The following is a 25,785-nucleotide window of genomic DNA, read 5'->3' on the forward strand; positions in this document are numbered from 1 at the left end:
TGCTAGACTAAAGGCAGGTAGAAGGAGAAGTACTGAAAATTATTAAAAGCAGATCAAAGTATTAAGAAGAATAATCTTATTGTAAGATTAATAATAATAATTGCTATTTATGTAGGGCTTACTCTACATTAGACACTTCACATATATGATCTTGTTAATCCCTACACATAAATAGTATTACATCTTAGATGTCTGTAATTTTCTTCATAACACTTAGAACACAGAATTATAGTTTTCTCTGTCATTATCTTTTATGAGGCTATTAAATGTTGGAGCTCCTCCAGGTTCAATCCTCCAATCTCTTTTCTTCCAAATCTATACTCCTTCCTTAGGCAATCTCATCTAAACCCACCACCTAATCAGAGACGCATTAGAGATATAAATTGCTAATACAGACTTTTCATCTGATCTCCAGACCTAAATATTTAAATACCTACTTGATAACTTTGGAGATATCAAAGTTGCTTCAAACTCAAAAATGAAAACCCTTTCTTATAAAACATGCTCTTTTCTCAGTGGTCTCCAACTCAGTGAATGAGTACTGCCATATCTTACACTAGTATTCATTCCCTCCACAAGCCCTGTCAATCATACTTCTTCATATCTTCACATGTGCCTAATATATTTCTTCTCTCCATTTGCCTCACCACTAACAAGCCACGATCTCTTCATCTGGACCAGTGTTTCTTAGCCCTGACACTACTGACATTTTGGACCAGGTACTCCTTTATTGAAACGGGCTTGTATTAGCATTCTCTTAGAGAGACAGAACCAATAACTGTATGTAAAGGGGAGTTTATTAATTATTAACTTACACAATCACAAGTTCCCACAAATGGCTGTCTGCAAGTTGAGGAGCAAGGAAAGCCAGTCCAAGTCCCAAAACTAAAGAACTTGGAGTTCAATGTTCAACAGCAGGAAACATCCAGCAAAAAGATGTAGGCTGGGAGGCTAGGCCCATCTTACTTTTCACGTTTTTCTGCCTGCTTTATGTTAGCTGGAAGCTGATTAGATTGCACCCAACAGATTAAGGGTGGATCTGCCTTCCCCAGCCCACTGACTCAAATGTTAATCTCCTTTGGCTACACCCACACAGACACACCCAAGATTAATACTTCATATCCCTCAATCCAATCAAGTTGACACTCAGTATTAACCATCACAGGGCTGTTCTCTATATTGCAGGATGCTAAGTAAGGTCCCTGATCTCTACTCATCAGATGCCAGTAGCACTCCTCATCATTAGTGACCATTAAAAATGTGTCCAGACATTGCCATATGTCCCCTGTGGGATAAAATAACCCCCTGGGTGAGAACCACTACTACTGCAATAGCATCCTTATTGGTAGCCCACATCAATTCCTCTAATTTTTCTTCACAATGAAAGAAAGAATCTTTTTGAAATTCAAAACTGATCACACTGTCTCTCTGTTTAAAATCCTGAAAAGCTTCCGACTGCCCTTGTGGCAAAGGCCTAACTCCATAAAATGGTCCAGAAGGTGCTGTAGATTCTGGTCTTTCCCTGTCATTTCAGTCCATCACCCACAATACAGTGTGGGTTTTCTTTGCTCTAAGAAAGTGATTAGATCCTAATATTTGCAGTACTCCCTTCTGTCACCAAGCATTTTAACACACTGATACATTTCCAGAAATGTTCTTCTTTCCAGTATTCAATTCGTTGAATTTTATCCATTTTTTTAATCCAGCCCAAGCCGTCTTTCCTTGGGAAAGCCTTCTCCAACCTACCAGAGTAGACCAAATTTCCTTACTATAACTCTCATGGCATTATGCTTCTCTCTTTCCTCACAGTCTTTTCAACTGCAATTATACACTTATTTTTGAGATTATTTTAATTATCCTCCACATTGAACTGTAAGCTCAATGATGGCAACAACTGGGGAAGCTTTTGCTTACAATTTGAAATGGACATTTCTTGATTGTGCTTCCTTAGAATTAACATTCCTCCTTTTGGAAACTGTATCCCCATTATGCTTTGAGGAAACTTCTCCCCATTTCACAGTGTATGCAGTGGAGTTATCCCAGACTCCAGGGATGGGACATATGACCTGGGCTTAAGCTCATCTAGTCATTCCATTTTCCTGACCAGAAATGAGCATGGGATTCAATATGGGCTAATGAGAGAGAGTGAACACCAGGGCTTGTATGCACAATACCTTAACAGGCATTTTCTTTTTGAGTATTATTATGATGTGAACATGATGATGCCTTAGAAGAAAGAGCTTGGAAGGAAGACAATCCAGAGGAACAAGAGTGTAGGAATGGACACTAAGGAGATAGTTTGAGCCCTGAATCAAGCTACACCTGAAACATACTATCCACAGAATATACTTTTTCCACCACATGAGCCAATATATGCCTCACAAGTTTAAGCCCATGTGAATTAGATTTGCTGTCACTAAAACCTGAAAGTTTTCTGATCTGTCACTGGTTTGCTGGTTTCTAGCACAGTGCCTAGCAAATACTTGGCATTCAGTAAATATTTGGAGAATGAGTATACTATCGTCATTAAGAAACTAAGCCTTAGGGAGGAGCTAAGTTAGTTTACAAAGGTTGCTAAACTAAAACATAGTAAAGCTGAAATTTTAGACTTAGATCTGTCTGATTCCTGAATGGTGAACGTTGCTGCTGAATGCTAACGGCTACTAAATTGTGTGAGGTAAATGCTCCCATACATCCAGTTCCCTAGATGCTAATACAGTGGCAAAGTTACAGGAGAACAGAAGCAAGAGTAGACCTAAGATACACCTATGCGGGGATAGGTGTCCTTCTACACAATCCCATTCTTGCCACTATAGCCACCTCTTCATGCCTCCCAGAAATACTGAGTTGTGAAGTACTGTATATGACCCCTCACCTAAGTCTAGTACTTCTTTGACCCTTCTCTCTCATCTTGGCCTTTTCCATTCAGATATTAGGTCTCCTCATCCCTACCTACTCTAACACTCTGAGGATGTGCTAAACAAGAACAGTCCCTCTTCCCTTTTGTCTACCACTTTAAACACCTTCTCCTGAATCTATGTAGGATCTTCAAACCTAACACCTAAAAGTTGTGTAATTTGAAGTGTTTTTATTTTAAATTATTAAATATTATTAAATAAGACTATATATCATAAACCAGTGTATGCAAGGTGCACATAATAAAGCATGCATTTGTATACACACCACTCCTTTTGAAAATAGAACATAGGAGCTTTTAAACACAAACATTCCCCCCTCTCCTACTCCCCAAAACTTCTCCCTCACCTAAATTTTGAGTTAAAATTCCTTCTTACTTTCTTATTCTTTTTTTTTTTTCGTTGTTGTTGTTATTTTGAGATGGAGTCTCATTCTGTTGCCAGGCTGGAGTGCAGTGGCACGATCTCAGCTCACTGCAACCTCCATCTCCCAGGTTCAAGGGTTTCTCCTGCCTCAGCCTCCTGAGTAGCTGGGATTACAGGCACACACTACCATATCCAGCTAATTTTTCGTATTTTTAATAGAGACGGGGTTTCACCATGTTGGACAGGATGATCTCGATCTCCTGACCTCATGGTCGGCCTGCCTCGACCCCCCAAAGCGCTAGGATTACAGGCGTGAGCCACGACGCCCAGCTTACTTTTTTAAATTTAAATATTTATATATAAGTAGGGTGTTGAGTTTGGCATGGTTTTGAACTTTATAAAAATATTCTTTGCATATTGAATGTTTTCTTCTGTAACTCGTGTTTTTTTCTTCTCAACATGATGTTTGTGAGGTTTGTCCATATTGATAGAGGTCATTAATTTTCACTTTGGTATAACATTCCATTGTATGAATAGTTCATAATATATTTTTAAATTTTTTTAGTCACTCATCTCCAATTTTTGCTGTATGGAACAATGGTATTATGAACATTATTGTGAAAAATTTTCTCTGGGATATATATCTGTGTTAGAGATTCCGAGTCATAGAAGTGTGTATCTTCAACTTTGCTGAATAATACCTTTTTTTTCCCCAAAATTTGTTGACCCAATTTATATTTCTACTAGTAGGGTCTAAGAGCTTATTTTTGGACACCTTTACTTTTCAGTAGATAATATATGTATATATTATCTATATATATATGTATATATTATCTGCATATATGTATCTATATATGTATATAATATATATGTATATATTATCTACTGAAATATATGTAGATATATTTCAGTATATATCTACTGAAATAGATATATTCTGTCTAGACATATGTATGTATCTAACACAATAATTGAGACAGAGCAGTAAACACTGAAGAGATGAATAAAAAAGATTCTTCTCACTTTAAGAATCCATGAGGATATCACTGAAGATGGCACATTGCAGCAACTGAGGTTCTACAGATGGGCTCAAGTCAGAAAAGTAAAATTGCATACAGATAACATTTTTTTTTAAAGGCAAAAGCCTATATAATTCGTTTTAGAAAAAAATCAGAAATATTAAAGTGTAAATTTTCTGCTCTTCACCGTAAGTTCTTCAACAAGAAATTACGTTTAAATGAAGATTTCCAAAATGCTAGCTAAATGAGAATTTTATTAATTTAATAAAAATTGTGCTAATAAACAAACATATGTATACATAAATGTGACAGACACATGCTAAGTGATTTATGCTCTTATCAAATTCCCTTCCCTTGAGTGTGGGTGGAAACCATGACTTGCTTCTAGCCAAATAATATGGCAAAGGTGATGAGATTTCATTTCCATTACTTTGTTACATTATATAAGTCTCCATCTTAGCCAACTACAGGAAGAGACACTCTCTTCCTGACCTTAAAGAAGCAAACAGCCATGTTGTACAGAGGGTCATGTGACTAGGAACTTCCTGGTAGTCCAGGAGCTGAGAGCGTCAGTACTACAACCTCAAGGAACTGAATTCTGCCAACAACCAGTGAGTTAGGAAGAGGACTGCAAGCCTTAGATGGAATCACAGTCCTGGCCGACATGTTGATTGAAGCCGTGTGAGACCATAAGCAAAGGACCCAGTTAAGTCACACGCAGACTTCTGACTCAGCAGCAGTCAGATAATAAATGTGTGTTGTTTTAAGCCCCTAAGTTCATCATGCATCAACAGGAATTTCACACAATAAATTAGCCATCAAAGGAATTAATCATAAAGATCATCAAGGCAATTACCATTCATTTTTTGAGATCACTATTATTATTTCTCTTGCCACTTATACTGGCTCACGAAAATAAATCCTGATAATTTTGAAATGATGGGTTCATTAAGTATGTCTCTGCCCCAACAAGACACTTTCTCTGTCTGTGGTCATTTGGGTGCTGTGACACCTTCTTCTAAGAAGAGAAGAGAGAAGTATCTAGAAAAGATTTGCATATTGTGGTCAAAACATTGATTGTTACTTTTAAGACATGGAGTTCAGGAGAAACCACTGAAGTTAGATTGGATGGGGTAGTGAGTCTCAGCAGTTTTTCTGTGCAGGAGAAAGGAGCATCCAGACTCAGTTCACGGCTAGTAGGATTACTGTGCATCTCTCACAGGGCCGTGTGCTGCCCTCAGGATGAAAGGACATGAAGAAACTGATACGAGTGTGAATGGGTTTAAGGGAAATTATTTGAGAACAAATAATTCAAGACAGTAGTTCATTATTTTTATTACTTAACTCTGAATTTATTATATGTAAGCAATTTATCCAAAGAAAGTTTACAAGGATGAGTACTTCTTGGTCCATCTATTGGTCTTGGCAGAGAAAAATTCTGGCTTAATTACTAGGGTAAGATTTAGAAGAATTAGGCTGGGCATGGTGGCTCATGCCTGTAATCCCAGCAATTTGGGAGGCCGAGGCAGGCGGATGGCTTGAGCTCAGGCATTAAAGACCAGCATGGGAAACATAGTGAGACCCTGTCTCTACAAAAATTACAAAAAAAGTTAGCCAGGTGTGGTGGCACAGGCCTGTAATCCAAGCGACTTGGGGGACTGAGGTGGGAGGATCACATGAGCTCAGGAGGTTGAGGCTGCAGTGAACCAAGATCAACATACCATTGCATTACATACAGCCTAGGTGGCAAAGCGAGACCTTGTTTAAAAAAAAAAAAAAAAAAAGAGGTTTAGAAGAATTAAGTTCAAATTTGACTTCTTTTATGTAGTAAAAAATAAAAATATACATATTTTTATAAATATAAGGAAATGTATAGAAGAATGCACAATTAAAGTAGGTATCAGGTAGGTGGGATTATATAAGAAAGGAGCAGGTTTTGAGTAATTTCTTTAAACAGCGTTGTGTTATTTAACCTCTTAAAACAAGCATAGTTCCTTTTTAAATTAAAAAAAAATGCAAATATACTTTCAAAAGGAGCCCTCTACCTGATGAGAAAGGACATTAGATGTAGAAATAAACTGTTTCTTCTTTGACTTCTCGTGTTTCAGGAATTTTCCCTTTCAGAAGGGAAACCCAGGCCTAAGATTTTTCGTTAAAGAAAAACTCAGTTACAAAGCAATACAGAGGAAGGCTTTTTTTTTCTTGTTTCTTTTTATTTTTGTAGAAAATTTGTAAAAGAAAATTGCTTCCTAGCTGAGACCTTGAATGGCAAGTTGCAGCTGAGAATAAATTTTTAATACTTAGTTAAAAGTCCTTGATAATAGAGGTTTATTATACAAGTGTTAACAAATCCTTAATTATACCAGTGTTTGCAACAAGTCCAACTGCATTATCCCAGTGGTTCAGCACCTTATGTATATATTATGTCTATCTGATTCAATTAGATCTCCAACATAATCAATACAGAAAAGACTAAAACAATTAGCTTCATTTTCACACTCCCAAAGTTGGTCAGAGAGTAGCTTAGAAATCTTTATTCTCGACAATTTGGATTGTATGGGCTGCCATGTTTCCAGTATGGTCCAAAAATCATTATTATTGTGTAATTTAAGTTTATTCATGTTCATTCTGGGTGCTCCTTTAAGAATACTAAACGAGAAAACTCGCAACTCCAACTTGAGGCAACAAGAACTGTTACAAACATTAGAATATGATTAAAATATCTCTGAGCTCCCGCTCTAGAAAATTAGAAACTAGACATGCCAGTTGTTTTATTTCTTTACTGAATCCAACTATGGTTTGATTGAACCAGGATTGTTATTGTTCTGTTTTTGGCCGAAAACCATTTGCCTCAAATCTGCTTTTACCATATAAGCAAATATAATTATTCAAATATTTAAATATGAATAAAATCTCATTAAATATCTGTACAGAAAACCATGGCTTCTTTTTAATGAAAATGCAAAAACCAAGGATGCCTTATTTAGAGCCCGCCTGAAATGTGCCTCTGAAATGTGATTTGAATTCACATCAGAGAAAGCTCATAACAGGACAGCTTTTGTCAACTAACATTTTCTTTGCACCAACCATGTATGGTTAAGGAAGCAGAGCAATTTTATGCTAGAATACAAGGTTTGATTTGGGTCAGGGCTGCAGAGTGCAGGGAGCAGTAGCACAGGGGGACTGCTATTCTAACAAGCAGCTGTGTGACCTCAGGGAAAGCATTTCACCCAATAGAAAACATCTTCCCTCAACCATCAAAAGCAGATAACAATGCTCACCCTCCTTATCTCTAAGCAGTACAAGGGGGCTCAAATAACATATCAAAATTAGTAGCATCTTCATCTTTCCTCTTCATCTTTCTTATCCAGAGTTAATGGAACTTAGCATGCGTTATTGTATTTTAGCATATTTATATGTCTATCTTCCCCACTCTTCCAACGCAGGTACTGTGACTTTTTTTTTCTTTGTATTCCAATTACTGTGGGACCACAATACATGTTTGGAAATGTAATATCAAATAATTGAAATTCCTTTTAGAAAAGTGAAGCATCACATAAATACAAGGTGTTGGATATGATTTTGCATCAGTATTAACAAGAGTTAGTCTTAATATGAAAATCGCTTTACAAGACAGTCATTTCACTCTGAAGTGCACTGAGTTCTGAATTCATGGGATCTGCATTTCTCTTTGAATTCAGTACTATGACCATGGCGATCATCAACTAAGCCCTGACTTCCTTATTGATAGGTTCCCTACAAAGCCAGTGATCTTTATACTTTACATTTCCCATCTCACATTGAATGAAGTACATTCCATGGTGTAATTGTGTGTTAAAAGTAATATGAATAATTTCCCCCAAAATAATTATTAAGCTGTAAACTTGCTAAATAAGGTTCAAAAATACATGCACAAGATCATTACATTTAAAGGACAGTTTGCCAGTCTGGACAACATGGCGAAACCCTGTCTCTACAAAGAATACAACAATTAGCTGGGCATGGTGGCAAATGCCTGTATTCCTAGCTATTCCTCGGGTGGCTGAGGTGGGAGAATTGCTTGAGCCTGGGAGGTCGAGGCTGCAATGAGCTGTGATGGCGCCACTACACTCCAGCCTGGGCAACAAAGTGAGACCTTGTCTCAAAAAAAAAAAAAAAAATTAAAGGACAGTGTGCACAAACATTTTCCGTGGGCTCTTTATTTCCAAACAGTCAGGGAAAAAAAAGAAAAAAGAAAAAAATCACATTTCCAACAAGAACTGTGACAAACATTAGAAAAATACTCTTCTTTTTTTTCTTTCATCTACTTCAAAGACAGCGTGGCTGTCTGTACTCTAGCATCACATATACATTAGTAATGATTTGTTTGTTTCTTTTTAGAAAAATAAAAATGATCTTTTATAGCTGGGTAGAAATTCCAAAGCCATTGACCAGAACCTAACAATTTCTATAATTATCCAAGTAGTATATAAAAGAATATCATAGTAGAAGAAGACCAATAAGATAATTTTTGAAAGTCTATGAATGTAAATCAAATTATTCTATCTTGGTAATAGATAAAATTCCTTCAGTAAAACTGAACATTCTTTAGATTAAAAAATAAATTAAATAAAATGACATTTTTCATACCTTCAGTGCTTGGTATATAATGAGTAGTCAATAAATATAAAACAAATGATTAAACATCAATACAGTGATTGAGAAATATGGTAGAAAATAGACTTTGTCCCCAGTTCCACTTCTTGATCTATTATATAAAGTCCTAATTGAGTAGTTTTGAGTTATTCATTTTCCTTCTTTTTTATTATGCTTTAGGTTCTGAGATACATGTACAGAACCTGCAGGTTTGTTACATAGGTTTGCATGTGCCATGGTGGTTTGCTGCACCCATTAACCTATTATATACATTATGTGTTTCTCCTAATGCTATCCCTCCCCTAGACTCCACCACCTGACAGGCCCTGGTGTGTGATATTCCCCTCCCTGTGTCCATGTGTTCTCATTGTTCAGCTCCCACTTATGAGTGAGAACACGCGGTGTTTGGTTTTCTGTTCCTGTGTTAGTTTGCTGAGAATGATAGTTTCCAGCTTCATACATGTCCCTGCAAAGAACATGAACTCATCCCTTTTTATGGCTGCATAGTATTCCATGGTATATATGTGACACATTTTCTTTATCCAGCCTATCATTGATGGCCATTTGGGTTGGTTCCAAGTCTTTGCTATTGTGAACAGTGCTGCAATAAACACAAGTGTGCATGTGTCTTTATAGGAGAAAGACTTATAATCCTTTGGGTATATACTCTGTAATGGGATTGCTGGGTCAAATGGTATTTCTGGTTCCAGATCCTTGAGGGATCGCCACACTGTCTTGCACAATGGTTGAACTAATTCATACTCCCATCAACAGTGAAAAAGCACTCCTGTTTCTCCACACCCTCTCCAGCATCTGTTGTTTCCTGACTTTTTAATGATCGCCATTCTAACTGGCGTGAGATGGTATCTCATTGTGGTTTTGATTTAGATTTCTCTAACGACCAGTGATGATGAGCTTTTTTCCATATGTTTGTTGGCTGCATAAATGTCTTCTTTTGAGAAGTGTTCATTCATATCATTTGCCCACTTTTTGATGGGATTCTTTGTTTTTTTCTTGTAAATTTGTTTAAGTTCTTTGTAGATTCTGGATATTAGCCCTTCATCAGATGGATGATTGCAAAAATTTTCTCCCATTCTGTAGGTTACCTGTTCACTCCGATGATAGTTTCTTTTGCTGTGCAGAGGCTCTTTAGTTTAATTAGATCCCATTTGTCAATTTGGCCTTTGTTGCCATTGCTTTTGGTGTTTTAGTCATGAAGTCTTTGCCTATGTCTATGTCCTGAATGTTATCGCCTAGATTTTCTTCTAGGTTTTTTATGGTTTTAGGCCTTACATTTAAGTCTTTATTCCATCTTGAGTTAATTTTTGTATAAGGTGTAAGGAACCAGTTTCAGTTTTCTGCACATGGCTAGCCAGTTTTCCCAACATCATTGATTAAATAGGGAATTGTTTCTCCATTGCTTGTTTTTGTCAGGTTTGTCAAAGAACAGATGGCTGTAGATGTGTGCTGTTATTTCTGTAGCCTCTTTTCTGTTCCATTGGTCTATATATCTGTTTTGGTACCAGTACTATGCTATTTTGGTTACTGTGGCCTTGTAGTATAGTTTGAAGTCAGGTAGTGTGATGCCTCCAGCTTTGGTCTTTTTGCTTACGATTGTCTTGGCTATGAGGGCTCTTTTTTGGTCCCATATGAAATTTAAAGTAGTTTTTTCTAATTCTGTGAAGAAAGTCATTGGTAACTTGATGGGGATAGCATTGAAAGTAATTTATAATTACTTTGGGCAGTATGGCCATTTTCACGACATTGATTCTTCCTACCAATGAGCATGGAATGTTTTTCCATTTGTTTGTGTCCTCTCTCATTTCCTTGAGCAGTGGTTTGTAGTTCTCCTTGAAGAGGTCCTTCAAATCCCTTGTAAGTTGTATTCCTAGGTATTTTATTCTCTTTGTAGCAATTGTGAATGGGCGTTCACTCATGATTTGGCTCCCTGTTGGCCTATTATTGGTGTATAGGAATGCTTGTGACTTTTGCACGTCAATTTTGTATGCTGAGACTTTGCTGAAGTTGCTTATCAGCATAAGGAGATTTTGGGCTGCGACAATGGGGTTTTCTAAATATACAATCTTGTCATCTGCAAACACAGCCAATTTGACTTCCTCTCTTCCTATTTGAATACCCTTTCTTTCTTTCTCTTGCCTGATTGCCCTGGCCAGAACTTCCAACACTCTGTTGAATAGGAGTGGTGAGAGAGGACATCCTTGTCTTGTGCTGGTTTTCAAAGGGAATGCTTCCAGCTTTTGCCCATTCAGTATCATACTGGCTGTGGGTCTGTTATAAATAGCTCTTATTATTTTGAGATATGTTCCATCAATACGTAGTTTTTTGACAGTTTTTAGCATGAAGGGGAGTTGAATTTTATTGAAGGCCTTTTCTGCATGTATTGAGATAATCATGTGGTTCTGTTTATGTGATGGATTACTTTTATTGATTTGCATATGTTGAACCAGCCTTGCATCCCAGGGATGAAGCTGACTTGATGGTGGTGGATAAGCTTTTTGATTTGCTGCTGTGGGCCTGACATAAATAGCTTTTATTATTTTGAGATAGGTTCCATCAATACCTAGTTTTTTGAGAGTTTTTAGCATGAAGGGGGGTTGAATTTTATTGAAGGCCTTTTCTGCATCTACTGAGATAATCATGTGGTTCTGTTTATGTGATGGATTACTTTTATTGATTTGCATATGTTGAACCAGCCTTGCATCCCAGGGATGAAGCCAACTTAATGGTGGTGGATAAGCTTTTTGATTTGCTGCTGGATTCGTTTTGCCAGTATTTTATTGAGGATTTTCATATCGAAGTTCATCAGGGATATTGGCCTGAAATTTTCTTTTTTTGTTGTGTTTCTGCCAGGTTTTGGTATCAGGATGGTGCTGACCTTAGAAAATGAGTAAGGGAGGAGTTCCTTTGTTTCTATTGTTTGGAATAGTTTCAGAAGGAATGGTACCAGCTCCTCTTTGTAACTCTGGTAGAATTTGGCTGTGAATCTTTTTTCAGTTGGTAGGCCATTAATTACTGCCTCAATTTCAGAACTTGTTATTGGTCTATTCAGGGATTTGACTTCTTCCTGGTTTAGTCTTCTGATGGTGCATGTATCCAGGAATTTATTCATTTCTTTTAGATTTTCCAGTTTATTTGCGTAGAGGTGTTTATAGTATTCTCTGATCATAGTTTGTATTTCTGTCGTATCAGTGGTGATATCCCCTTTATCATTTTTCTATTGTGCCTACTTGATTCTTCTTTCTTTTCTTCTCTATTCATCTGGCTAGTGGTCTATCTATTTTGTTAATCTAAAGAAAACCAGATCCTGGATTAATTGATTTTTTGAAGGGGTTTTCATCTCTCTATCTCCTACAATTCTGCTCTGATCTTAGTTATTTCTTCTCTTCAGCTAGCTTTTGAATTTGTTTGTTCTTGATTCTCTAGTTCTTTTAATTGTGATGTTAGGGTGTTGATTTTATATCTTTCTTACTTTCTCCTTTGGGCGTTTAGTCCTATAAACTTCCCTCTAAACACTGCTTTAGCTGTGTCCCAGAGATTCTGGTGCGCTGTGTCTTTGTTCTCATTGGTTTCAAATAATTTATTTATTTCTGCCTTAATTTTGTTATTTACCAAGTAAATTCAGGAGCAGGTTGTTCAGTTTCCATGTAGTTGTGTGGTTTTGAGTGAGTTTCTTAATCCTAAGTTCTAATTTGATTGCACTGTGGTTTGACAGACTGTTTGTTACAATTTTCAATTTTTTGCATTTGCTGAGGAGTGTTTTACTTCCAATTTTGTGGTTGATTTTAGAATAAGTGTGATGTGGTGCTGAGAAGAATGCATATTCTGTTGATTTGGGGTGGAGAGTTCTGTAGATGTCTATTAGGTCTGCTTGGTCCAGAGTTGAGTCCAAGTCCTGAATATCCTTGTTAACTTTCTGTCTTGTTGATCTATTATTGACAGTGGGGTGCTAAAGTCTCACACTATTATTGTGTGGGAGTCTAAGTCTCTTCATAGGTCTCTAAGAACTTGCTGTTTTGTAGGTCTCTAAGAATTTGATCCTGTCATTATGATGCTAGTTGTTTATTTTGCCTGTTAGTTGATGCAGTTTCTTCATAGTGTCGATGGTCTTTACAATTTGGTATGTTTTTGCAGTGGCTGGTACCAGTTTTTCCTTTCCATATTTAGTGCCTCCTTCAGGAGCACTTATAAGGCAGGCCTGGTGATGACAAAATCTCTCAGCCTTTGCTTGTCTGTAAAGAATTTTATTTCTTCTTCGCTTATGAAGCTTAGTTTGGCTGGATAGCAAATTCTGGGTTTAAAATTCTATTTTTTTTTAAGAATGTTGAATATTGGCCCCCACTGTCTTCTCACTTGTAGGGTTTCTGCAGGGAGATCTGCTGTTAGTCTGATGGGCTTCCTTTGTGAGTAACCCGACCTTTCTCTCTGGCTGCCCTGAGCATTTTTTCCTTCATTTCAACCTTGGTGAATCTGACGATTATGTGTCTTGGGGTTGCTCTTCTTGAGGAGTATTTTTGTGGTGTTTTCTGTACTTTCTGAATTTGAATGTTGGCCTATCTTGCTAGATCGGGGAAGTTCTCCTGGATAATATCCTGAAGAGTGTTTTCCAATTTGATTATATTCTCCCCATCACTTTCAGGTACACTAATCAAATGTAGGTTTGGTCTTTTCACAGAATCCCATATTTCCTGGAGGCTTTGTTCATTCATTTTCATTCTTTCTTCTTTAATTTTGTCTTCACACTTTATTTCATTAAGTCGATCTTCAATCTCTGATATCCTTTCTTCTTCTTGATCAATTCAGCTATTGATACTTGTGTATGCTTCACAAAATTCTCATGCTTTCATGTTTTTCAGCTCCATCAGGTCATTTATGTTCTTCTCTAAACTGCTTATTCTAGTTAGCAATTCCTGTAACTTTTTTTCAAGGTTCTTAGCTTCCTTGCATTGGGTTAGAACATGGTCCTTTAGCTCAGAGGAGTTTGTTATTACCCAGCTTCTGAAGTCTACTTCCATCAATTTGTCAAATTCATTCTCCATCCAGTTTTGTTCCCTTGCTGGTGAGGAGCTGTGATCCTTTCGAAGAGAAGAGGCATTCTGGGTTTTGGAATTTTCAGCCTTTTTGCGCTGGTTTGTCCTCATCTTCATGGATTTATCTACCTTAGGTCTTTGATGTTGGTAACCTTCAGATGGGATTTCTGTGGGGACGTCCTTTTTGTTGATGTTGATGCTATTCCTTTCTGTTTGTTAATTTTCTTTCTAATAGGCCTCTGTGCTGCAGGTCTGCTGGAGTTTGCTGGAGGTCCACTCTAGACCCTGTTTGCCAAGGTATCACCAGCGGAGTCTGTACAACAGCAAAGATTGCTGCCTGTTCCTTCCTCTGGAAGCTTTGTCCTAGAGGGGCACCTGTCAGATGCTAGCCGGAGCTCTCCTGTATGAGGTGTCTATCAACCCCTACTGCAGTTGTCTCCCAGTCAGGAGGCAGAGGTTCAGGGACCCACTTGAGGAGGTAGTCTGTCCCTTAGCAGAGCTTGAGTGCTGTTCTGGGAGATCTGCTGCTTTTTTCTGAGCCAGCAGGCAGGAACATTTAAGTCCCCTGAAGCTGCGCCCACAGTCGCCCCTTCTCCCAGGTGTTCTGTCCCAGGGAGATGGGAGTTTGATCTATCAGCCCATGACTGGGGCTGCTGCCTTTCTTTCAGAGATGCCCTTCGCAGAGAGGAGGAATCTAGAGATGCAGTCTAGCTACAGCGGCTTTGCAGAGCTGTGGTGGGCTCCACCCAGTTCAAACTTCCAGGTGGCTTTGTTTACACTGTGAGGGGAAAACCACCTACTCAAGCCTCAGTAATGGTGGACACCCCTCCCCACACCAAGCTTGAGCATCCCAGGTTGACTACAGACTGCTGTGCTGGCAGCAAGAATTTCAAGCCAGTGGATCTTAGCTTGCTGGGCTCTGTGGGGGTGGGATCCACTGAGCTAGACTACTTGGTTCCCTGGCTTCAGCCCCCTTTCCAGGGGAGTAACCGGTTCTGTCTCACTGGCATTCCAGGTGCCACTAGGGTACAAAAAAAAAACTCCTGCAGCCAGCTCGGTGTCTGCCCAAGTGGCCGCCCAGTTTTGTGCTTGAAACCCAGGGCCCTGGAGTCGTAGGCACCCGAGGGAATCTCCTAGTCTGTGGGTTTGCAAAGACCATGGGAAAAGTGTACTATCTGGGCCAGAGTGCATCGTTCCTCAAGGCATAGTCCCTCATGGCTTCCCTTGGCTAGGGGAAGGAGTTCCCTGACCCCTTGTGCTTTCCAGATGAGGTGATGCCCCACCTTGCTTCTGCTCGACCTCCATGGGCTGCACCCACTGTCTAACCAGTCCGAATGAGATGAGCCAGGTACCTCAGTTGGAAATACAGAAATCACCTGCCTTCTGCATTGATTTCACTGGGAGATGCAGACTGGAGCTGTTCCTATTTATAGGCCATCTTGCCAGCCCCTCATTTTCCTTTTTATCTTTTTTTATATGATCTAATACTCATCATGTTTCATAAGGAGTTCTTTGCTTTACCATTTTGGAAGTGAGAAACTGAAGAATTCAAGTGACTTGTACAGGATCAAATAGTAAATCTATGACAGAGTTGCCAATGCACTGTAATTCAGTGATAGAATCTTCATTACCACTTCAGACCACTGTAATGTTTTATTCAGTCTCCTAAAAATTCTCATCCCACTGGAAATACATATATATAAGACTTTAAAGCTGATACATTAGTTATGATGGGGAAAATATGTAATTTCAATTATACTTCATGGAATCATATTGCTTCTCCATTAGAGGATCAATTTTTTAAAAGAAACTTTTAGAATTAATGTTGAAAATAAGAGAAATTGGAATGTGGATAATAAAATAATACTATTTTATAAAAGCTATTTGTTTTGAAGCTCCCCAAACCCACATACAATTACTTGGTAGTCACTGGCATTCCTTGTTACTTTAGAAAAAAAAAGCCAACAGAGTGGAGAAGAACAACTGGTAAGCAAATAGGATGAGCAAGAAAGAGAAGAGTTGACCCAGCTCACTAAAATATCCAAAATATGAGTGTTCCAAACTTTTGGCATCAAGGATTTCTATCCTTAAATATTCTCCACCATAGGTCCTGTATTTTGAAAGATCTACTTAATGACACAAACTACACTTAAGTTTTTTAAAAACGTTAAATTTAAAGCATTGAATTAGTCTAATTCCCATCCAAAGCAAAGACCATAGTTATCTCCATTGCCTAATCAAGAGTAAATCTATACATACTTCTTCTTAGACTTACTGAAGTAATATAAAAACTTCAACCACTACCACCCGCTCACTCTAGGATCTGTAAGGACTCGCATTGTGAACAATTACATTAGGAAAGCTAGTATTTGCTACACACCCCATAATTCTCTCTTATTTTGAATACTCATGACATGAAGAGTCACTGATGAATTCACCTCTTCTCTTTTTGGCACTCGACCTATCAAGTCTTGCTGAATCTACCCCCAAAGAATATCTCCACTTTGGCCATTTCTCTCTATCCTCTCTTATCTTTTCTGTTCAAGGCACCATTATCCTTTTCATGGACCACTGTAAGATCCTCCAACCAACGCTCCCTGTCTCCATCTTCCTCTCCCTAAAATTCATTCTCCACACAGAATTTGGAACTTCCTTTTTAATATGTAAATAAGATAATGTTTCTCTCTCACTTACTTGAAGTTCTTCGGTGTTTTTTTTTTTTTTTAATTGAATTTAAAAGAAATCCCAGACTCCTTACCATAGCCTATAAGATGTTATAACAATCAAATCCATTCCTTCTCCAACAACTTCCTTTCAAATCATTGTTTTCCTAGACACTGGGCATCAGTCTTACTGTATTCCTTTATTTTCCTCAAAAAAGTCAAACACGTTCTTTGCATTTGCTATCACCTCCATCTGGAATTCCCTTCTCTCAGACCATCCCATGGCTGACTCCTTCTCAACATTCATATCTTAGTTCAAATGACACCTATTCACAGAGACCTTCCTTGATGCCTTGACCTGTCACAACCTTTTCAAACATCTTCTATCCTATTATTTACCATGTCATTTCATTTTTATTAGCATTTTTATCACTATGTGAATTCATCACATTCATTTTATTCATTTGCTTGTCAATATTCTTCCATCAGAATGTAAGGTTTCTGACAATGGGGACTCGCACACAGTAGGCATTTAATAAACATCTGTTGAACAGATGAACGAGTGTTATAATCTAATTTTAAATTAAACCTATTGAGAAATATATCTGATCTCCTCCATTAGATGTGTTTATTTATTGGTAGTGTTCACCTTTGTATTCTTTTTCATGCGTGTGATAGATAATCAATTCTTTGAATGAGAAAACGAAAAAAATTCATAAATTGTTTTAATTCCATCAAAGACTTCTGTGCTAGACAGAATGATAAAAACTTGGTTTGGGGAACAGAGTTTGTAAATGGAAGACTAAGAAGAAAAATAAGAATCAGTCCTTGATTTCCAGTTGAAGAAACGCATGGAAACAACTATAATACCAAATAAGGTGAAGTGAGTGCAACTGGAGAGGGAGACTAAGATTAGGGAAGGCAACTGTGAATATGGGCTGCAGTCTGAGGCATGTGCAGGGATACAATGGCAAATAAAGCTGAAGCAGAAAAGATTTGAGTGGCATGTTAATTTTTCAAAAAATAGGAAACTCTTAAAGAAGAATAAATGATAAATTTTCCATCTGTTTAGATGTAATTTCCTCCAAAAAGCTTCTTCTTATCCTCAAGGTATTGATTAGGGGACCCCATAGCCCTTCTTATTTCCCCTTTAGTGAATCTGCTCTGATGAGTTGTAATTGCCAGTTTGCCAGTTTGATTTCTCCATCATCTTTAAGCTCCAAGAAGGCAGTACTGTGAATATCTTAGTCATCATTTTATCCTCAGCATCTGGCAAGGTGCCTATATCATAAAAAGTGCTCCATAAATGGTTTTAGAAAGAAAGAAGACACAAGGAAAGGAAGGTGAGGAGTCAAGAAAAGAGAAGGGTGGAAGGGAATACAACATGGTGGGGAAAGAGCAAGGCAGCCTCCTCCCTCCTCAACACCACCCCTCCCACCAAGCAGTGGGGTGAGCGGCACCTACTCTGCAGCTCACCATTTGAAAAGCTTGATATAGCTCTTCAAGTTAGCACATTTGGCAAAATAAACTATTAGAAGAATATTAAATGCAACATATTCATAGTTATAAAAAATAAAGCCAGTTTCAATAGTTGTATTTATAGGTTATATCTTTTGTAGGCTTTAATTGAATAAACTCTTTAAATATTTATCCAGATTTCAAAAGCATTTGTTAGTCATTGATTTAATATATTCTCATACATGTGTTCAATATTTAGGCAATTTACTATTTTTATCTTAATTAAGACTTGTCTTTTTAATTTGCAGCAAGCTAAATCACATGTAATGTCATAGAACTCTAAACTTCTTTGTTTGATAGGGTGTGACCTTATCGTAAAAGTATTCTTTATGAAGACATTTGAAAATATATATACATATAGTGCCTCACTTGAAATTATTCATATATTTAACACTTGAATCAAAAGCAGGAAGTGGTATAAGAGAAGTATTAATTCAATTTAGTGTGTACTTCAGTTTTTTATTTGACATTGGAACAAAGTCATTCAGAAAAACTCAACTGAGTCTGTACACAAAATAGCCTGCCTTGTCCTTCTCTAACAAGGAGACTATCCTGAACTTCAGTTTCACCATTTGTTTTGGAAGAAGATGTAACGCACAGCTAGAATGGCTCCTTAGACAACACAAGAGTGAGCAATCAGAGTTTTAAATCCAGATCTACCAGAGGTTTCCTATTCAACAAATCACTTATTTCATTCGTATCAGTTTCCTTAGATTTAAAATGAATCTTTTAAGTGAAAATGATCAACAAATAATTGAAATAAGTATATAAAAACAATTTGCTTATGATATTAGCATACCCACTTTTAAGTGACATTCACTTTTAATTTAGAGTAATGTGAACCAATTGATCATTTGTCTGCCAATTAATTGTGTTCATTGCACAAAATGTATCACAGTCACTTAAGAATGTTTAAAACAAGATTAGGGTGCTCCCTGCCCTCAAAAATCAAAATATCATTTCCAGAGAGGTCTCAGAATATATCTAGATACACTGAGGTATGTCTAGGCCATTCAATTTTTGGATCCTGAAAATATAGCCAGCCTTCCTTAGAAGAAAAGCCTACACTATACTTCCTGCTTCTTAATAAAATAAATTAATCTTGAGAAAAAGTGCTTATACACTTAATTTATTTGACTTACTGCATTGGGGAAGAAAGGCAGCAGTATAGAATATAGTGAGCATAGAATTTTGATTCTAAAGTACTGGTTTTGAGTCCTGGGTCCACATTTACTACCTGTGCAATTTCGGAAAGCCCATTTCCTTTCTCTGAACCTCAGGTTTACTGTCAGCATGCAAGGATAATAATACACATACTTACATAACATATCTTAACAGTTTGCAGTGAAAATACTCTCTAAAAAGCTGTGTAGAGTGCTATATAAATTCTCATCATTATATTTCCATAGTCTTTAAAATGCATTCTTTATTATGGAAACTGTTTCGAACCTTCCAGATTCAAGTAAGGTGAATGTTTTTGACAAATTTTCCAATCTGGTGCTAGGTTACCTGCACATAGACCTAAACAAAGTCATATTGCACAGCCTCCATATACTGAGTGTTTTCCTTGACATTGACAAATTTCTGGTTGCCACAGTGTACAGAAGATGAATGCACATGGGCAAAATAAGAACAGAATAAAAGCAACTTAACTTTGGATAGTGTCTAGCAGGCCCTAAACATGATGGTTGAATGAATCTTTTCTATGGCTAAAATGAAGGCCTTTTTGGTCAAGGCTTTCTTGGGAAGACAATCTATCAGGTCGTTTTTTCCCCAGATTAGTTTTTAATCCAATTTCCCTGACTACTTCCTAATAAATGAGGGAGGTTTTGCATCAATGTCTCTGCAGCCTCATATCAAGCCAGACTTTGCAGTACAATCAGCTATTATAGGCCATATTTTCCTCTTTAAATTCAACTATATATATCTATCAGCACTACCAGCAACCTGCCTTAATAACTTCATTAACTAGTCCAAACATGTAGTAGTCTTTTATGTTATCTTAAATCTCCTTCTTTATCCTCACATGCAAAAAAAAATTATGTTTGTGACATAAATCTTTGAGCATACTTTCTCCAAGCAGATTTTGGAATTCTCCTAAAATAAAAATATGAAGAGCCATGGAAGATGATTGGGATAGCTAAGAGACCAGAGTTGGCATCAGTGAATGCCAACTAATACAATTTTTATGGAGCAAATATATTCTTTTGCTGTTTTGAAAATGAATTACAGAAACTGAAACTTAATTCCTTTTTAGGCAATTTTTGTAACTCTAATGAATTTATGAAAGACATTTAGCAAAGAGGACTGAAAAATAGAGCTATCTGACATCTAAGACTTTCCTGCCTTAATACCAGTTCCTGGGTCCGCTGCTCTGCTCTCATTTACCATGTGCATCTTATTTGGTCTGCTGTATGAGTGTGGCCTTTTTCTTACTTAGAAATGAAATCAGCTATACTGCCTTAGCAGTGTCCCTCCCACCATTAGTGTCTATCTTACACAGATTCATCTTGTTATGGTTCTAGCGGTTGTGCGTATTTCTTTCTCAAAAATTGTTAAAAAGGAATAGAGGTTTAGCAGACTGTGGCAATGGAAAAACAGCCTGAGAATTACAAGGGCAGAAGTTGAACAACACTGTATGTTGTTTTTATGAAAATACAAATTGCTGAGAACAATTTATAAAAGGCAGATATATCTTAAATAGAGAAGTCCTAACATTGTAATTTTAAATTTTGGCAGTTGTGCATAGTTCATTATAACTTTAATATTCAATTATATTAATGGTAGGTGATTTCCATATTCATTAGATTCCATATGTAGTCTGAAAGACCTGTATATATGAAGAATGGAAATAAATCTTCCTAGCTGTTGGCAAAAAAATAGTGCTTTGTTCCTGTTATATTATTGCCCATGTTGGTGGCAGTGGTGAGGTAATTTTTGGGGGGAGATTTGTTTTTTCATCAGAAGTACGTATGCAGCAAAATTAGATGTAAAACTGAATTCCAAATATACTCTCTTCTTTACAGATTGTAATAACTTCTTGGTTATTTTTCAAGATGTGTACTTACATACCATTGATATTTTAAATAATATGAAAATTAAATTAAGAAGTAAGGTCAATATAAAAGGCAAACTACATGCACAAGAGCCAATAAAAATCTTTATGTATTTCTTTGCAGAATAAGCCATATGAAAAACATAATCATCATTTATATTACACATATTTATATTTCATATGGTTCTTACAGCAACATCAATAATCCTATAAAGAAAATAAAGTTTCAGACATATCATTTGTCCTCAAAAAATAGCTGTTGTTAAATGAATGGATTGAAGGGTGTATGAATGCCTGTAATTTAAAAAATGAGGCCAGGTACAGTGACTCATGCTTGTAACCCCAGCACTTTGAGATACCAAGGCAGGTGGATCACCTGAGGTCAGGAGTTCGAGATCAGCCTGATAAACATGGTAAAATCCAGTCTCTACTTAAAAAAAAAAAAAAAAAAAAGATACAAAAATTAGCCAGGCATGGTGGTGGGTGCCTGTAATTCCAGCTATTCAGGAGGCTGACGCAGGAGAATCACTTGAACCCGGGAGGCGGAGGTTGCAGCGAGCCAGGATTGCACCACTGCACCCCATCCTAGGCAACAAGAGCAAAACTCCACGTCAAAATAAATAAATAAATAAATAAATAAATAAATAAATAAAGCTTATTTGCAAACTATTCTGACAAGGGACCAGTATTCAAAATATATAAGGAACTCAAACTACTCAACAGCAAAAAACAAAACAAAACAAAACAAAAACCCTTTAAAAAGTGGGCAAAGGACATGAACAAACATTTCTCAAAGCAAGACATACAAATGGCCAATGAATATATGAAAAAATGCTCAACATCACTAACCATCAGAGAAATGCAAGACAAAAGCATGATGAGATATCCTCTTACTTCAGGTAGAATGTCTATTATCAAAAAGGCAAAAAATAAAAGATGCTGGTGAGGATGTGGAGACATGGAAACTTCCATACACTGTTGGTGAGAATGTAAATTAGTGCAGCCATTATAGAAAATAGTATGAGGATTTCTCAAAATACTAAAAATAAAGCTACCATATGATGCAGCAATCCCACTATTGGGTATATATTCAAAGGAAAGGACATCAGAATATCAGAAGGATACCCATCATGTTTACTGCAGCACTATTCACAATAGCAAAAATATGAAATCCACCTAAGTGTCCATCAAGGGATCAACTGATAAAGAAAATGTGGTATATATAGACAATAGAATACTATTCAGCCATAAGAAAGAATGAAATCCCGTCATTTGCAGCAACATGGATGGAACTAGAGGTCTTTATGTTAAATCAAACAAGCCAGAAACAGAGAAAACAAATATTGCATGTTCTCACTCACATGTAGGAGCTAAATAAAAAGTTGATCTCGTGGAGGTAGAGAGTAAAATGACAGATACCATAGGCTGGGAAGACTTTGGAGGAGTAATGAATAGAAGTCGGTTAATGGGTACAAACATACAATTTGATAGAAAGAATAAGTTATCATGTTTGATAGCAGAGTAGGGTAATTATAGTTAACAATAATGTATTGTATATTTCAAAATAGCTACAAGAGAGACCTTGAAATGTTCCCAACATATAGAAATGACAAATTCTTGAGGTGATTGTGATGGTCATTACACATTCTATGTCTGTAACAAAACATCACATGCACTCCATCAATATGTACAAATATTATGTAACAATCAATCAATAAGAAAATGGGCCAGGCATGGTGGCTCATGCCGGTAATCCCAGCACTTTGGGAGGCCAAGGCGGGCAGATCACCTGAGGTCAGGAGTTCGAGACCAGCCTGACCAACATGGAGAAACCCTGTCTCTACTAATAATACAAAAGTTAGCTGGGCTTCGTGGTGCCTGCCTGTAATCCCAACTACTTGGGAGGCTGGGGCACGAGAATTGTTTGAACTCGGGAGGTGGAGGTTATGGTGAGCCAAGATCATGCCATTGCACTCCAACCTGAGCAAAAAGAGTGAAACTCCGTCTCAAAAAAAAAGAAAGAAAGAAAGAAAGAAAAGAAAGCAAAAGAAAGAAAGAAAGAAAAGAAAGAAAGAAAGAAAGAGAAAGAAAACGAAGCTCAAAGAAATTATTAAGTAAGTAACTCACCAGAGATGGCACACTAAAAAATTTTAAGATCCTGACCTTGAACACAGGCATTTTGACTCCAGTTTTACTGTGCTTTTGACCTCCCTATGATTCCCTTTTCAGCAACTGACATTGACCTTTATCCACTTTCTCCCCACTTTGGATCTAAGATATCTGAGGCAAGTAAAGTCCAAAGCAACTTACAGACTTACCTACCACATGTGAATGTTAATTGATAGCATTTGCTTCTTTGTCCCTGGTCAAACCTGGACTTGGGAAGACATACACGAAAGAGATGTATAGAGAACTGTACAGTCAAATCAGAGTAGGAGGTGAAAAACAGGGAATGCTTTCTAATTTAAGAACAGAGTGAAAGAAAAATCCTGTACTCACCTTCAATTCGTGCTGGGGATTCCAGTAAAAGCAATGACAGCATTGACAATCCTGATCTTCTCGCTTAAAGAACATAAAAGTTTCGTTATCTTTTCCAAACTCATAGTTCTCAACCAAAAAGACCTAATCAGTTAAGAGGGTGGGTAGAACATAATTTGTTTCAGATTGCATTTAATTATTATTAAATATTATTATACACTGAAGTTAACAAATGATTTAACTTAGGCAAAAGTTAGTCAGTTCAAGCTTAACTTTATCATAAAGCCACTCTTTATGTGCTTCCCAGTGTTGCTTCCTAAGACTTAGAGATCAGATTGAGTAATTATTCAGACTATGTGAATTGCTTAGAATCCAAATTTTATGTGGATGTGTCTACGGCAAAGTTAAAGGATTGAAAACACTCTCCTAGATAGTTATCAATAGGCAGGAAAGTGATTCTATAACCTGCCAAAATATTTGTACATATTTCCTAAGACCTGTAAAAAGAGTAAATAGGCACTTGCAAGAGCCACTGATTTCCCAAAGGATAAGAAAATGGGAAAGAAGCAACATTTACATAAACTTAGTTGCTCTGGACAATTACCCCTATGGATCAAGGGGGATTATTCTTGTATAATCATCTTGCTGCCTATTGGTTGGCATTTAAGATTAAGGTAAACATGAGTAGCTGGGAAAAAATGATGCAGCATATGAGTTCCAAGTGTATTAATTCCATCTTTGTCAGTGTTTTTTATGTATGTTTGGAAAGTGATGGTATTTTTTTACCTAGTCAAATAAAAAACGGTTTTCCTTAGACAAGGAATTTCATCATTTCTGAACTTTTACAAATGTGTGCCCTACCTATCATTTTCATATGCTTCCTTAACCAGCAAATGATGTGGTAAAATTGTGGGTAGCAGCAGCATGAAGAACAGAACCATTTTAATTTCTCCCATCTGGCATATTAGCATTAATAAAAGATGTTTAAAAAGAGAAGGCTTGAAAGGCTTTCACCTCTTGATTTAACAAGATAATAAGGAAAGCTTGCAATCTGCCACTAAATATAACTGATAAGAATGAGTATAATGTGATGATCACCAAGATTAACCTTTGAGACAATTTGTAAAACCCTGCTGATTACAATACAATCATGTTAAGACTAGCACTAAAACTGTTGTTGCTACTTTTTAGTACAAATAAAATAGGAAAAATCCCATTTGTAGAAATATAGATTACATAGATTAATAGAACAAAAATTGGGAAGTTACCTACACCTGCCTTATCTGTAAACCAACCATAGTGGATCTCCCTCTCAATGGTGTTTGTGGATTTAATATTTCAACTGAATGATTATATTGCTGGTTTAGACTAAGTACAGCATAACACTGATTATATGTTTCTATATTTATCTGTTTCACCTAGTTTTGTTGTTATCACATTACAGTCCCCTTCACTAACACCTCATTAATATTTTCCCATTTATCCTGGGTTTTTGATAGGACAGGGGAAGAATTTACTTACCGAGGCAGTTTCTCAATTAAGATGGGATTTGGGGAACCTATTCTTCTTAATTGGAAAATTACCTGAGTGGTTTGTCCAAGCTTTTCATAGCTTTTCTGGCTGACATTTTTGACCACAACTACAGTTCAAAAGAATACTATAGCTGAAAACTACATATAACAATAAAATGAAGAAATCACAAGGGAGTTTAACACAAATGATTTCTTTGTTCAACTTATTCTTGACCATGCATCAGATAAGGTATTTCAGATGGTTATCTTACAGGGTAAACAGGCAGTCTGGGAATAAAAATTTGCTTAAAAACATTCTTGTTTCTACTAAAACCAATTTATAATAGGGTCGATGAGGTCATCTACTTATCCTGATATCAAAAAGTACCTAGAAATACAAAGACTGGCCTGCTTACATAAGACATACTTATATTATTCACTACCTTAAGTGAATGCACAGTTTTTGTCTTGGTTTGACTTGTTTATTCAAGACAAAATTTGGTAGTATAAAGTTTAGAGCTTAGAACTGAATGAGAGATGTTCCTAAGGTATCCTTAATGCAAATTTGAACTATTTG

At 36.9% G+C, this 25,785-nt stretch overlaps 1 long non-coding RNA gene across 1 annotated transcript in view; it reads right to left on the bottom strand.

Annotated features, from left to right (window-relative positions):
- The window catches only part of LOC129397749 (uncharacterized), a 550,258-nt gene that overhangs the window by 396,090 nt on the left and 128,383 nt on the right, over positions 1-25,785 (bottom strand). The window contains exon 4 of the long non-coding RNA XR_010112187.1: positions 23,719-23,781. This is a non-coding gene — a long non-coding RNA (uncharacterized LOC129397749). The remainder of the gene's footprint in view (positions 1-23,718; positions 23,782-25,785) is intronic.

This window comes from Pan paniscus, chromosome 4 (assembly GCF_029289425.2).
Source record: "Pan paniscus chromosome 4, NHGRI_mPanPan1-v2.0_pri, whole genome shotgun sequence".
NCBI lineage: Eukaryota > Metazoa > Chordata > Mammalia > Primates > Hominidae > Pan > Pan paniscus.